General features: G+C 45.0%; 1 protein-coding gene and 1 non-coding gene across 2 annotated transcripts in view; both read right to left on the reverse strand.

Annotated features, from left to right (window-relative positions):
* The window catches only part of TMEM132B (transmembrane protein 132B), a 240,879-nt gene that overhangs the window by 9,987 nt on the left and 214,113 nt on the right, over nt 1-16,779 (reverse strand). The gene's annotated exons all lie outside the window — the stretch shown is intronic.
* TRNAW-CCA (transfer RNA tryptophan (anticodon CCA)) lies at nt 14,999-15,071 on the reverse strand. Its single transcript has one exon. It is a non-coding gene; the product is annotated as a tRNA-Trp (tRNA).

Raw genomic sequence — 16,779 nt, forward strand, 5'->3', positions numbered from 1 at the left:
ATCTCTAATGGGTACAGGAACTCACTGGCCGTGAGGTTCTTCCTCTTCTCTGGAAGCATTAATCCCCACAATAACTGCGTGTGGCAGGCACCATGACCTTCATTGGACCGAGACTGAATCCAGTGTCAAGAAAGGGAACATCACTTCCCAGGGCTTTGCCTATGTGTGTAACGATGCCAGCCAGCCCTCAGGACTGCTGACACCTGCTCTTTCCTCTGCCTGCTCACGCCAGTTCCCTCTAGAGACGTCCCTCGCTGCACAGGACAAAGTCCAAAATCTTGATTACGGCTTACAAGACCTAAGGACACGGTACTGCCAGCTTCTCCAGGCTCCCTTTGCACTCCTCTCCCTGCCCCTGCACAGGCCCTTCCCTCGTGGGTCACGGGTCTTCTCTCCCTGGAGCTCTCCTGAACTTATCCCCAACTGAACACCTTGCACCACCTTCCCATGACTGAATGACTGAGATCTGTTTGTCATTCACATCTCAGGCAGATAGAACTACTGTCTTGGGCCACCCAGTCCCACACCAGCACCCCTGCCCCATTACACACACACACACACACACACACACACACACACACACACATATCTTCCTCTTTTCTGTCCAGCCAACCATAAGAACAGGGCTTCCTTGGTGGCTGAGCAGTAAAGAACCCACGTGACAAAAGCAGCAGACACAACAGGAGATGTGGGTTCCATCCTTGGGTCAGGAAGATCTCCTGGAAAAGGAAATGGCAACCCATTCCAGTGTGCTTGCCTGAAAAATCCCAGGACAGAGGAGCCCGGCAAGTTACAGCCCACGGGGTCGCACAGAGTGGGACACGACTGAGCGACGGAGTACCACACTATGTCAGTTACTTTGGATTCCTCTGTGTTGTGTTTTATAATTTACTTTTCAATATTTATCACTCTCTGAATGTTCCTGGCTATTTTTTACTTGTTTCTTATCCCTGCTCTCCACCTGAAAGTAATCTGCTTGAGGCCATGGGCCTGTCTTCTCTCATCTACTGTGTCTCTACTTCTAGCACAGAGATGACAGATAGCAAGTGTTCAATAACTAGATGTTCAACGTGACTATGTCACCAGTTTCCTCTGGGTCCCACTCATTCCTCTGCTCCATGAGTAGCCTGAATCTGGATAAGAAGGGGGACGAGGTGGTGTACACCAGGTTATCACATTAAGGATATCATGAGAGGAGGCAGACAAGTAGAAGAAACCTAGTCCAAATACTCAGGGAGTTGAGGTAAAAAATCTGATAAATTTGGATTTCCAGCGATGAGTTTGGCCTTTGGGCTAGGAACTGAAAGGGAGATCTCTGTGTCATGTCACATTGTAGAGGCATGTGTGTTGGGGAAGAAGACAGACAGACAGACACTGCAAGGTAAGGATCAGAGTCAGGTTCCTACCACTCACCGTAAGGATACCCCCAGGGCTCTCTGAGGCCCTGAAGCAACACCAAATGCTGTGTATTCTAATGTAAGAAGAGCTGGGGACGGGAATGTGAAGATGGAAATTGACGGCTCATGCCACGTTAATCTGTGAGCATGGGCCAGATGGCTTGTCAATGTCATCGCAGGAAGGCTGCCTCTAGAGGTTCACTGCTCTACTGTCAAATCACACTTCTGCAGTTACAGTACTTTAGAGTAACAGGGGCAAACACGGTGTAAATAGTTTTCCTTTGGGTATCTTGTAAGATACATCATTGGTTTCGTTTTCTATTTAGAAAAGAAGCAAGAACTGAGTCTGTGTATCAGCACCCTCCCTCTGAGTCTGCCACACTGTTGATGTATCTGCGTCTACACCACGGAGACTATAGGGCTTCCCTCCTGACCTCTCCCCCGACCTGGAGAAATGAGTTAGAAAGAAAAAAAGTCACACAGTCAAGAGTAATGGCTGCCGTCTACTTCCTCGACAACTTGGCAATAGCAGTTTAAGAAGCGTAAACGGTGTTTGTTTAAACTGAATAAAATTAAAGGGTGCCTTCTGCAGTGCTGTTTATGATGAAAATAAAAAATATTCTGTATGAAATGCCTAGTTCAATAAATAACAGTGTACACAAATGAAACATGTGGAATCATACAATAAATTTAAATAAAATTTAAGGAAAGGAAAATATAATCAGGAAATAATATTTAGTGAAAAATGATGGAGTTAAAATTATATGGACACACTCATTCTAATTTTATAAATATATGTTATGTGTGGGCATTACTGAAGAATAAAAAGATCTGAGTAATGGAGGGAAAGCTATATAATAAAAGAATATGTTTCACAAATCATAATAAATGCTGAATTCCATATGAAGATAGGAAAAAAGGAAGCATGTAAAGAAAAAAAATCTTTCAATTCAACTGTCATCAAATTAAACATTCTGTATTTATTACCAAGTTGAGCAAGTGCATTATGTCTCAGGAGCAGCGGGTACTCAAAAAATATTTATTTGACCTTGAGGGTTTATATCTCCAAGAAATACAAAAAAAGAAAACCAATAGCTATCATGTATTGAGTGCTTACTAGCATCATGCATTTTTTTTTTAGAACTTTACATAGGATGATAGCCATTGATTCCTCTGAATACCCTGTTCATGAAGTGTTTTGTCCCTACATTACAGATGGGGAAAGTAAGGCCCAGGACAGGCACCTCCTGCAGGGATCGCAGCTGGTGACGGGGCAGAGGTCCTCTGAATGGGGGCAGAGGGCTCCTCACAGTGTATGTTACCCTCATCATACAGCCCATAGAAGGGGGGCCTGACTGGGAAAAACAAGACCTCAATACACACACTGGGACTTTTTTATAACCCTCATTGAGGTGTAATTTAAGTTCAATGCACAGTATCCATTTGGAGGGTACAGCTGGATGAGTTGGGTGGTGCGTGCACCATGAAACCACTGCCACACTCAGACACAGAATACTTCCACCATCCCCAAAGATCCCTGGTGCCCCTTTTGAGCCCATCATTCCCTCCACACTGGCCCCAAGCCACCAGTGATGTGTCATTAAGCAGGAGGTATGGATTAGTTCCGGAGAAGGCAATGGCAACCCACTCCAGTACTCTTGCCTGGAAAATCCCATGGACGGAGGAGCCTGGTAGGCTGTAGTCCATGAGGTTGCTAAGAGTCGGACACGACTGAGCGACTTCACTTTGACTTTTCACTTTCATGCATTGGAGAAGGAAATGGCAACCCACTCCAGTGTTCTTGCCTGGAGAATCTCAGGGACGGGGGAGCCTGGTGGGCTGCCATCTATGGGGTCGCACAGGGTCGAACATGACTGAAGCGACTTAGCAGCAGCAGCAACAGCATGGATGAGTTCAGACTAGCTTGATAGTTAGTGCTCAAGTCCAGGGTGAGGGAGGTGCAAACAGCAGTTCGGTGCCTCAGACTGAAGGCCAGTAACTTGGGTCCTCATCCAACTCTTCCCCTCAGGACACTGAATAAGTCACTTTCCATCTCCAGGCTCGGATGCCCCATTGGTAAACTCAAGGGTACCTGAAATTTCCAGCTCGTACACCCTCCCATCCTATCAATGGACGATGGAGAGAGCAAGCTTGGAGACCCAGTGTAGTTTGACATTGCTTTTCTCTGTCACAGACCTCTCATCTGTAAAATAAGGATAAATCATTCATTCATTTGATAAATATGTATTTAATGTCAGTGAAGACCCAGGAACTGTCCTAGGTGCTGAGGATAGAGTGATAAAAATACAGTCCTTACTCTTTTTTTTTTTTTTTAAATTTTTTTTACAGTCCCTACTCTTATGGAGCTGACCATCCAGTGCAGGAGACAGACAAACTTGACACACATAGATATAACTGCAATACTAGAGATCTCTTCAAGAAAACTGGAGATACCAAGGGAACATTTGGTGCAAATATGGGCACACTAAATGACAGAAAAAGCAAGGACCTAACAGAAGTGGAAGAGATTAAGGAGAGGCGTCAAGAATAAACAGAAGAACTGTACAGTAAAGGTCTTAATGATCCAGATAACCACGACGGTGTGATCACTCACCTAGAGCCAGACATCCTGGAGAGTGAAGTCAAGTGGGCCTTAGGAAGCATTACTATGAGCAAAGCTAGTGGAGGTGATGGGATTCCAGCTGAGCTATTTCAAATCCTAAAAGATGATGCTCTTAAAGTGCTGCACTCACTATGCCGGCAAATTTGAAAAACTCAGCAGTGGCCACAGGACTGGAAAACGTCAGTTTTCATTTCAATCCCCAAAAAAGGTAATGCCAAAGAATGTTCAAACTATCATACAATTGCACTCTTTTCACATGCTAGCAAGATTATACTCAAAATCAGATAGCAAGATGGGCTTAAAAGGAAAATCAAACAAGATAAGAAAACAGTGATGACAGGACTTCTTGGCGGTCCAAGGGCTAAGACTCATTGCCGCAAGGCAGGGGCCTGGGTTTAATCCCTGGACAGGGAACTAGATACGACATGCCACAACTAAAGGTTCTGCATGCTGCAATGAAGGTCGAAGATCCAATATCGCAGCTAAGACCTGGCACAGCCAAAAAAATAACTAAATAAACATAAATGTTAAAAAAAGAAAAACAGTGATGACAGCCCAGTTAGAATTTTCTGCTCTGTTCCATCCCATCCCATTCTATTTCACTCCACTTTGCCCTGGGCCATTTCATTCCAGTCCATTCTATTCCTTCACTTTTCATAAAATGCTGGTGGGATCCCATAAAAACTGGCCCTTAATCTGAAAAAAATCCTGCACTTGGGTATTGTGGGAAAGTGATCCTCTACCCATTCTACAGATGAGGAGACTAAACCTCAGTTAGATCATCTGGCCAGTAACGGAGGGCCAGGGTCCCAGGCGACATGTTCTGACCTGACGGTGTCCTTTTCTTTTGGTCAAATAGCTCCTGTAGTAACCACTGATCCCCTCTCTATATTCGGTTCATTCTTAGCTTTCACTTAAAGAATTACTTATAAAATCAAGGATAAGGAGCCTGGCTTATCCTCTGCTTGATAAAAATCAAAATCAAAATCATGTCAGCCACATTCCAGTTTCAGTTCAGAGATGTAGTCAGCTGAAAAGAGCACTTCTCCCAGTTACCAAACTGCAAATTAAAAACTTTTCTTGGCACTTCCCTGGCCGTCAGTGGTTAAAACTGTGCCTTCCAATGCAGGTGGTACGGGTTCCATCTCTGGTCAGGGAGCTAAGACTCTACATGCCTCTGGGCCAAAAAACTAGAACATAAAACAGAAAACAGTATTGCAACAAATTCGATAAAGACTTTAAAAATGGTCCTCATCAAAAAAAAATGTATAAAAAATAAAAACTTTTCTCAAACACATCAGAGAAATGCTGATGCAGGGCTACAAACTAACCTGTAATCTAGAGAAAGACACGTGCCCACGGGGAGAAAGAGAAATGAAGCGTTTGCTTCCCCAGGGCAAACTCTGCTAGATGTCATATAAGCTAGAAAAAAGAATCCAAGTGACAAATTGTACTGACTTAAGAAAGGCCTGGTAGGGGCTCGTGTGAGAGGTTTGAGCTTTTATAGCCTGTAAACACATGGGAGCTTGTACCCACTGGCTTGCTCTGAATTCCATCAGCTACTTAGGGAAGAGCCAGCAGTGGCCCCGGGGCATCTCTTGTGTCTTTGGCTCAGGAGGGGAACAGCAGCCCCAGCGGAAACTTTACACACTCCCATATCCTCTGTTTCCTCTACAAGGCAAAAGTCTCAGTCTTCAGGCCAAAAGTGTAATAAAAACTGCCATTCAGAGCTCTTAGGGGATTCTGTTGTATCTAAAGAAATCAGTTTGAGTTAAATTTAAGCTGCTTTATTAAAAGAGGCCTGCATCATGACTCTTGCAAAGAGCTATGTGCTTGTGATGACTAAGTTACCTCATTAAAGTTTATCCAGTAAGATTTATACAATAAGATGCTCTAGAACGGGGAATTCCCTCGCAGTCCAATGGTCGAAACTCCACACTCTCATTCCTGAGGGCCCAGGTTCAATCCCTGGCTGGGGAACTTCATGCTTGTGCTCAGCTGTGTCCAACTCTTTGTGACCCCATGGGTTGTAACCCACCAGGCTCGTCTGTCCATGGAAATTTCCAGGGAAGATACTGGAGTGGGTTGCCATTTCCTTCTCGAGGAGATCTTCCCGACCCAGGGACCAAATCTGTTATGTCTCCTGCATTGGCAGGCGGGTTCTTAACGACTAGCGCCACCAAGGAACTAAGATCCCACAGTGCAACCATTAAAACAAAAAAAAAAGACAAACTTTTTTTTTTTCAGAGAGAAAAAAAGCTCTAGGATGGGGTTTGCAGCCTTTGGGATCTAATGCCTGATGATCTGGGGTGGAGCTGGTGAAGTGAGACTAGAAATAAAGTGCACAATAAACGTAATGTGCTTGAATCACCCTGAAACCTTCTCTCCCCAGCCCCTCAGTTCCGTTCAGTCGCTCAGTCGTGTGCGACTCTTTGCAACCCCACGGACTGTAACACGCCAGGCCTCCCTGTCCATCACCAACTCCCGGAGTTTACTCAGACTCATGTCCATTGAATCGGTGATGCCATCCAACCATCTCATCCTCTGTAGTTTCTTTCTCCTCCTGCCTTCAATCCTTCCCCCACCCCCTAGTCTGTGGAAAAACTGTCTTCCACAAAACTGGTCCCTGGTGCCAAAAATGCTGGGGACTGCTGCTCCAGGACATAACAGTGCTCTTGTCCCCAGGGCTTTCCCAGGCTATGCCAGACTTTCTTTGGTCAGAGGCATCCACTTCTCTGAATCATAACTGTCTATCCCTTCCCTTCAGTAAGTAAACATACCATCTTGATCATCTTTTTTTCCCCCTAGAACATTACTGAATTGGGCTTAATAGCACTGTGTGACTCTGAACAGGTAACTTGATCTGAGTTTCTGCTCCTTCATCTGTTTTATCAATTGGCCTTCACCTGGCTCTAATAGAGCATTTGCCTATAAAATACCTCATTCTTTTCTTAATGACTCACACAAGTGGCAGTTGAGTTTTAACGTTAACTGAAGCAAAATTGCAACTAACCAGTATTACACAATAAAATCCCTATTTTCATTCACTTAGGCACAGAAGTTATGATTTTTAATATAAAGAATATGCACAGTAACATGTATGCATATGAGATACACACACACATGTGTATATATATATAGCATATAATTGCACAGATGGGCAGTATATGCATATTTAACTCTCTGCCCAGAACCCTTGAGCAATTTATAGTGTGCTGGTTCTCTCTGTGTACTATTACCACCTTCACTGTTTGTAAATGTGTCTCCCAGTTCTTATAACATTTAATCAGCCAAGGGTTTCTCGGTGGCCATAATTCAGTCTCTAATGTCTTCCTGAAGGCCAGAGGTCAGTGACACCATCACCACTGATTTGCTTAGCCACCAGAGGAAGGCATCACACATCTCTGGAAGATGTGGAGACCCTTACCATTGTGCTTGTGTGCCCCGCAGGTTATGCCAGTATATACTGATGAATACATGACCAGGCAGAGTAACGAAGGCAATCAGATTAAAAGATGCACAATTTCTACCCATATATGTGTATATGGATATATGTGAAGGTAAGCACACGATGTTATCTGGGGCCAAATGCATATAATTGTGGAGCTCTCCCCAGTGGCTCAGATGGTGAAGAATCTGCCTGCGATGCATGAGACCCTGGTTCAATCCCTGGGTCAGGAAGATCCCCTGGAGAAAGGAATGGCAACCCACTCCAGTATTCTTGCCTGGAGAATTCCAACATGAAATCGAATTCTCAGGAGCTAAACTATTCATGTGCTACAGCTCCATGGCCTTTGGGCCCATTGTACAATCATGAACACAAATCCAAACATCAGAACTGGAATTCCCTGATGGTCAGGTGGTTAGGACTCGCTGCTTTCACTGCCCAGGGGCCTGGGTTCAATCCCGGGGTGGGGAACTGAGATCCCACAAGCCATGTGGTGCAGCAACCCTACCACCACCACCAAAAAACAAAACCAAACATCAGAACTGAAATCATGTAGCAGTCCACTGCCAATGGTGCATGTTGTTTATACACCATTCTGTCGACTATTGTAAAAAAATGAAAGGGTGCTAAGTCACTTTAGTCATGTCTGACTCTTTGCGACCCTATGGACTACATAGCCTGCCAGGCTCCCTTGTAAATGCAATGCCCCAGGCAAGAATACTGGAGTGGATTTCCATTTCCTTCTCCAAGGGATCTTCCTGACCCAAAAATAGAACCCACATCTCTTATGTCTCCTGCATTGGCAGGTGGCTTCTTTACCTCTAGGGCCAAAAAAAATGAATATGCAAAGTCAAATTATTCTTATGAAGATTTCCAGGAGACAAGTCCGTGGATTCTGACTCGAGTAATCTTCTGTATGTATACATATGTACATTCACAGATTATGAGTTAATATATGAATGCTTACTTCTCTGCCTCTGAGATCATAAGGCAAGTCTTTTGAGGACAGGCATGCTGCCTTACTCAATTCTCTGCAGCCCAGGCTCATGGCACAGAGCCCAGTACCTTGTAGATGTACAAGACCTGTGCAGAATAAATGAGAGATGAAGTGCTCTGCTCATATCTGCTCATATCATACAACAGTAATGGGCAGGTCTTGTGAACCTCTCCCCATCCATCCATCACGTCCAGCACCATACTGAAAGCCTCCACTCTAAGGAGACTCATTCACTGTCAAGGTCTGATCATGAGGCTTTGCTCTCAGACTCATTTATTCTTATTAATCCTCTTTTCATGCAGATCAATCTCATTTTCCTAGTCAGATCACGGATGGGACATGTCAGTTCTTCATCCCTCCAAAGCAATGTGCCCAGTGCCTAGCCCAGAACTGACTGATTATCCGGTCCTCCCAGCAAGGGCAGATCTCGGAGCCAGTGTGGGCAGAATGGAGACCATTTCACTTCCCAGCTCATCTGAAACACACTCCTCCTTACAGAATCTTAAAGTCTTGGTGCTACAGAGACCTCAGAGAATGCAACTCTGTAGCCTGGGGAGGATGAGGATCCATCTCAAAGGCACAGAGAGCTCGCAGTGAGTCTGAGGTTAAAACTCAGTGATGATATACACTGAGGTCCAAGCAGGGCTCTGAGGACACAAAGCAAACCCAAGAGTCCCTGCCCTTGAGAAGGCATGAGTGGAGAAGAGAGATGCCTGTGCAAAATACTGTCAGCAACAGTGACTGTTAGGACAGTAAGATTTGTATGGTGTTTACAAGATGCTCAGGCCTCGCTGGTTGCCTCAGGTTCACCAACCTTCCACTCACCTTCATCCAAGATGCCCAGGACGCTCCTCCACTGCAGACCCATTGATGCCCTGTCAACTGCAAATTGGTACTTGCCAACAGCATGTACCATCCACCTCTGTGTGTGCTTGCTAAGTCGCTTCAGTCATGTCTGACTCTGTGCAACCCTACGCCCACTAGGCTCCTCTGTCCACAGGATTCTCCAGGCAAGAATACTGGAGCGGGTTGCCATGCCCTCCTCCAGGGGATCTTCCTGACCCTGGGATCAAACCCACGTCTCTTATGTCTCCTGCATTGGCAGGCAGGTTCTTTTACCACTAGCGTCACCTGGGAAGCCCGCCATCCACCTCTACAAGTATTAAATCATGCTGTTGCCAATATTCAACACCCCTGAAAGGAGTTCAGGGTGGAGAGCAGAAATGAGGCACTCTGGATTTTGGGGAAAAACTGGCAGGACAGGTCTGATAGTTAGATATTTTTCAGGAGCCAATTTTATGAGCCTAATTCTTGTACCTCCTCATATCTAGAAAAGCACTAGAATCTTTCATGGTGATGACTGTTCCTCATGACTAGCTACAACCTTCTAAAAATAAATGTGTGTTTGATTGCACGTGTACCCCCTTCACCAAAGTCACACTGGTGATTTTGACCTCCCCCTGCACCCTGCCTCTTTGGAGCAGTTTCTCAGAGCTATCTAAGGTGCTATCTCCCGAGCTACAGTCGTCATTTTGCCCCAAATAAAACTTAACTTGGGACTTTTCACTTCATGCATTTTTTTAAAGCTGACACTCACTTCCACCCAACTTCATCTTCCCCCTCATCAGTCAAGCATCACCACTCAATGACTGCATTCTGCTAGTCAGGCCGCTTCCATGAAGAAATAACAAAATTCTGGCTCTTTTCCACTAGGAGAAAAAAATCCCCATCTGAGGCGTATTCGACAAGGTTTGATTCTACCTCGACAGACAAGTGCTTCCAAAATTGTGCCCCTTATCAAAACCACAACAGCAAATTAGGCCCAAGATTACGGTTTGTTGTAAAGTTTAGCATACGCTTTTCTGGGGAACGTTTTTATTTTAGCTTTGTAGCTCTCGACATTGGGAGATTTTTCAAAGCACCACCAATGCTTGTGAGTTTAGGAAAAGATCCAAGTGCTTCCTGTGCATCAAACGGTGGCCCGGGAGGGATGAAGAGCTGTTTATCTGGTAAGAGCCCAGCGTATGGTGCTACTCAGCCTCCTGAACCAGCTCAGACAGCAGACACTGAACCTGGTGGAGAGAAGCACCCTGAATGAGGTTCCACTGGCACACAGGCTGGAGTCACAAGCTTAGGTGTCCGGGGTTTGCACAGCAATTAGTCACATAAAAGAAAGGCATTTTGGCAGGATAAGCATATTCTCAGGGGAATGAGAAATCTGCAGGGTTTGTGTTTTCCAAGCTGATTTTGAAAGTACTTCTGAAAATTTCCCTGAGAAACTTTTGTATCAAAGCATGCTATGAACTGGGGACTCAAGGTATGAAAAGTAGTTGAGAGGTTTTTTTTGTTTCTTTTTGTTTTAAGTCTCTGAGACTCCAGGGGAAGGGAAAAAGAAAATGCCAACAATGACCTCATCACCAATTCCTCCAAAATCTGAATGTGGAAAAGATGGAGGTTGAAAGGCCCAACCTAAGATCTGGCAAAGACAGGATTGGCTCAGCGCTGCCAAGGAAAGGCTGGGTATCCAGACTTCTCAGAGGAGATTTTCGGAGAGGGACCAGCGACTCAGAGCCTAGCCAGGCTGAGCCAGTCACAGAGGGAGGGGTAAAGCACAGCAATGCCTAGGTAGCACAGAAGTCCCTGGAATTCATCCCCTTGATCAACTCAGAGTCCTTGCCAGTGTGACACGGGCTGATTAAAATCCTGGATATAAAAATTTCCAGACTGGTAACAAAACACAGAAGTAGCCCCTGTGGCGAAATTACAGCTGTTCTTAAATGACTCTGCCTCATGAAAACCTCTACCTATGTGAGCAATAAATTACAATAATTGCATCTAATACATTGGTCTAACACATCTCACTTAATACAACTTATTTATCTAAGATATTTGTAATAGAATTCAGTTTACCCATATAATTCACCCTTTTTTTTTTTTTTTTCAGCAGGACTAGCCTGGGATGATGGAGCTTCTGTGGAGGCTGATGGGGGTTGCAACAACCCAATCCCTCTGGGCCAAGGGAGGTGACATAAATGAGGAAAGGAGGTCTTCTCTGAAAGACAGAAAACTCGGGGATTGTGAAAAACTAGAGGGAGCACCCCAAACCCTGCTCAAAGGGGTTAACTCCCACCCCCCTGAGCCTTCCGCTGCCATGCGGGAACGTCAGGGCTGTGTGCAGAGATCCTCTGACTTTGAAAGAGAAATGGAAGATCCAGGGTTCAGTGAAATTTACTAATGTTTGAATGTTGACATCTAAGAATACATTTTAAAAGTACTTGACTCTGTGTGGGGGCTTGTCTTGGGGACTGTATTTGCCTCAAAGCCTATCATTTTACGGGATTCCCAGGTAGCTCAGCGCTAAAGAATCCACCTGTCAATGCTGGAGACTCAGGTTCAGTCTCTAGGTTGGGAAGATCCCCTGGAGAAGGAAATGGCAACCCACTCCAGTATTCTTGCCTGGGAGAATCCCATGGACAGAGGAGCCTGGAGGGCTACAGTCCATGGGGTCACAGTCAGACGCTGACTGAGCACGCAAGCACTATCATCTTATGACCTTTGGCCTAAGGACATCATGATACAAATGATAGTGAGATGAGATAGATAAGCTCTCAGCTAGATATTTACAACTGGCCTCCTGTTCACACCTCCTGGGGTGAGAAAAAGATGGGCTCCAGGTTGGAGACTCACTACCAGTCCCCTGTTTACATTTCTTGAGGTAAGAGACAAATGGGCTCCGGGTTACCTTCTTATGACTGGACTCTTTACATTTCAAGATCTGCACTTCTATACAAGAAACGACAGCAGGAATAGGGTGGATAAGCAGACATTGGGTACAAAAGAGAGGAGCCAGACCCTATTAGGAGATCAAGAGGTAATACATTCTCCATGCTTGGGGCAAGGGAGATGCCATACGTGTGAAAAAAGTCTTCACAGGGTCAAAAAGGCAGGGGATGTCAGACCATAGTAAGTCTTGCTATTTTCCTCCCATATGCCTTTGCAATGAAATCCATTTTGACTAAGGTATGTGAGCACACCCAGGGGAGGGTCCTGAGACAAACCAGCCAGGGAGTCAAAGACGATGGGGCTTTCCAGACGGTACTAGTGGTAAAGAACCCACCTCCCAAAGCAGGAGACATGAGAGATACAGGTTTGATCCCTGGGTCAGGAAGATCCCCTGGAGGAGGGCATGGCAACCCACTCCAGTATTCTTGCTTGGAGAATCCCATGGACAGAAGAGCCTGGCGGGCTACAGGTCTATGGGGTCACCAAGAGTTGGACACATGTGAAGTGACTTAGCATACAGGCATGCAAAGAAGACGACTCGGCAAGACGACAGAGACCCAGAAGACTCCTCCCCTTAGAAAGGATTTTAACTTCCCAAAGGCATGACTCAAGCAACTCTCATGCTGAGTTCACCCATGGATATTTCCACATGTACTCTGCTTTTCTAATACATAATATACTTTCTTCTATACCTTCTGTCTTCTTATCTGATTCCTCCTTTCAGGATAGACTAGGATTGGGACTTAGATTCCAGCCCCTAGCCCCTGTCATTTAGCAGTTAGGATTCCTGGTTTCCACCCAGGCGACCAGGGTTCAATTCCCAATCAGGGAGCTAAGGTCTTGCTTCCAGCTGCTACTTACTGCTACGTGTCCCTGAGATCAATAGGATGTAGTGCAATGGCACAGAAATACTGTGTTTTGTTTCTTTTTCTCCAATATATCAGATTTTGAGGTCCTTATCATGGCCTCGTTAGCATCATGCTCCTCAATTCTTATGAAAACATTTGCTAGTTCCCCCACAGGCTTTATCAGAAATAGGAAATAGGTTTGTCTCACTTGCCAATACAAATCACCCCATAGTGGCTACTCAAGGGACCTCTGCTCAAGAAGAAGCCAGGGCTGTAGAAGGAAGGAGTGCTGGGATGGATTAGTGATGTCTGGATTGGCGCATGCTAGGGAGCGGGGTCCTACTACATGTTTTGTTTATTCTATGTTATTTACATCCTATTTATGAAACCAAAATCCTTTGGCCCAGCGTCCTTGACCAAAGTCCCTTCTGTCTCAACCTGGGCCAGAGTGCAAGCACTGGTATCAAAGTGGAAAACCCTTCAAAATTCTCACCACTATTCTGTCACTCAAGGAGGCTGTCAAAAGCACATGGAGGGACTTCCCTGGTGATCCAGTAGTTAAGACTTCGCCCTCGAAACCAGAGGAAGCGGGTTTGATCCCTGGCCCACAGCTAAGACCTGATGTAGCCAAATAAAATCAAAATAAAAAAGTTCTTTTTAAGAAAAGCCACATGGGAATCCACCATCCCCATGAGTGGGCTTCAGACACATAGCCAGTCTCAGCACATGGCCGCGGACTACTCTTCCTACAACTGTGCACGTAGGAAAAGAAGTCATCAGAGTGTAACCCAAATAGTCATCAAGTGTCAGACACAACGGATGTTAGGAAGTCATGGATACATTCACCTCTCTGAACACATCCCTTGAGGAGTGACATGGCCGAAATCCTTGATGATGGAAACTGCTCTTGCGTCCGGAGCATTTAAAGATAACTACATTAGGGCAATCGCTTTGGGCTGGGGCCTTTCATTTTAAAAACAGCCCGGTAAACTGAGCTTTAGAAGTGGTCAAAAATATCTGAAACATTTGAAGAGGGGCCCTTTAAGAAGGTTAAGGCAACTCTGCAGGGAGAAATAGGAGTCAGAAGCAGAGCTTTGAAATCTGAGATTGTCTCTTAACATTTCAAGTTAAACCCGAAATGTTTCCTTGGCAAATTAGTTCAAGAGCAGTGTAGAAGAAACACACTGAGTATAAGAATATAAACGATCGTTTCCTGCTGGAAGCCCACTGCTCTTGAAAACGGATTAGAAGAGATAAGAATCCATTTGTTTAATAGGTGGCTACATAATCCAATGGTTTCCCAAGTGTTGCAGAGGTAAAGAATCCGCCTGCCAATGCAGGAGGTGCAAGAGATGTGGGTTCCATCCCTCAGTCGGGAAGATCTCAAGCAGGAAACGGCAAACCGCTCCGGAATTCTTGCCTGGGAAATCCCATGGACAGCGGAGCCTGGCAGGCTACAGTCCGTGGGGGTCATAGAGAGTTAGACACGACTGAGTAACTGAGCAGGTGTGCCAACACACGGAATCCAGACCATCCAGTCCCAGGAAAACACCATTCCATTGTTTCTGGCGAAGACAGAATTTGTATTTCCACCAACTGCTAAAGGCAGAGTTACTTTCCCAAAGTCCATATCGGACTAGGGATAAATATCAATAAAGCAGGAATAAACTGCTCATGCAAGACCCCTGCATATTCAGGGGACTCTCCGAAGTTTTTTCTCATTCGTGCCCATCGAGTCTGTGCTGTACTAATTGTTTTTGGCTGAGGAAGTCAGTTCTAGCTCTTTCTGGTTGGATTTTCTTTTCAAATAAACATTTATGTATTTATTTGGCTGTGCCAGGTCTTAATTGTTGCATGTGGGATCTTCCATCTTTATTGCAGCATGTGGCATACAGGATCTGGTTCCCTGACCAGGGATCGAACCTGGGCCCCCTGCATTTGGAGCACAAAATCTTAGCCACTGGATCATCAGGAAAGTCCACGGATTTCTTTTTATGTTCACCAGTTTCCGATATGAGGAAATTTCCCTGTATACATTTGAAATGTTTAAGAGAAAAAGAGGCTACAGTTTAATCTTTGGAAGATAATCTTAACCTCATGATATGCATAAAATAAGTCAATGCGCAGATAATCTCAAAGTAGAGGGGAGAACCTTGCCCCTGAAATAAGCACCCTAACCACTCCAATGGGGCTAAGTTCCCTGTGAAATTGGGAAGCTGTCTGTGAAGCCAAAGCTGAGACCCCAGACTCAAACCCCAGCCCTGGCACTTACCAACTGGGTGACCCTCATTTCTGCAACAATAATTAAATGCCCCATGCATCACTTTTCTTAGATGGGTAACTTCTAAAGTTTACTTAAATGGGTGAGGAGGGACATGTAGGGAGAGGGAGGTACAAACTATTGAGTATAAGATACTCAATACTCCAGACTTCCCTGGTGGTCCAGGGGCAAAGACTCTGCACTCCCAGTGCGGGGGCATGGTTTCAATCCCTGGGTAGGGAACTAGATTCCACATGCCACAACTAAGAGTCTGCAATGCTGCAGCTAAAACATCCAGTGTGCTGCAATGAAGATGGAAGATCCGTGTGACCCAACTAAGACCTGGCACAGTCAAATAAATAAGTAAATTTTTTTAAAAAGATAGGCACAAGGCTGTATTGTGTGGTACACCACACAGAGAATATAGCCAATGTTTTGTGAATGGAAAGTAACTTTTTAAAAAATTGTATAAATTAAAAAAAAAATTTAAATAAACTGCATTAAATGATTTGAGTTTCTCCAGGAAACTCAAATGAATTTGAATATAAAGCTGATACATTCTGCTCACCATCAAAACTGCTGGTAGGAGCTGAAATTGTAAACCAAGCTCCAAAATGTCAAGGATAAATGTGCCAGGAGACAGAGGCACTATAGCCATAGTTGACCCTACTTGATACTGATGATACAGCCACAGACCCAAGACCCCAGTGAACCCCCAGGACCTTGCCCTGAGCAGGGCCTGATGGAGAGCAGAGGTGAGAGGTGGCCAGCAGAGGAGAAGGAAGCGTGCGGGCGTGTTTACTGAGGGAAGGAAGCCAGTAGGCTCGCAGACCTACCCTGGCTCATTCCAGGGTTTCTCCACGTGACGCCAAAACAATTCCAGAATGTTAGTTCTTCATTAGAGATGCTAAAGACAGAAAGGAACAAAAGATCTAATTAATATTGAAATCAGAGTGATGCTGATGGAACAAAAGGTTGGGGATGCAGCAATAGCTATCCTCTGGCCAACAGGAAATATATGACACATCTCCCATCAGAATGGAACAATAAAAGTCCAAATTACCAGCATAAAGAAGGACACAATTAGGCAATAACATCCAAGCTGCCTGACGACTTATTCTTAGCTGCCTGGCTCCTGGTGATGGGTGAAGCGAAGGAAATTCATGCCCAGAAATAGAAGAACAGTGTTTTCTGGAGGAACGTTTGCCAAGCATCGCTGAAAGAGAGAGAAATGGGCTTAAACTACTCTAGGATTTCTCTCCAATCTCCTTCTGATAAAATTAGGATCCATCTGAGGGTTTCTCTGGAAGCTTTTTGGAGCCCACGGCAGACAAGGACCCTTTCAAGGTAAGTCAGTGCAGAGAGACTGTTCTGAACCCAGTTCATCAACATCGTGGGGTCCCCACAAGGTCCTCAATCTCAC

Source organism: Capricornis sumatraensis, chromosome 17, assembly GCF_032405125.1.
Source record: "Capricornis sumatraensis isolate serow.1 chromosome 17, serow.2, whole genome shotgun sequence".
NCBI lineage: Eukaryota > Metazoa > Chordata > Mammalia > Artiodactyla > Bovidae > Capricornis > Capricornis sumatraensis.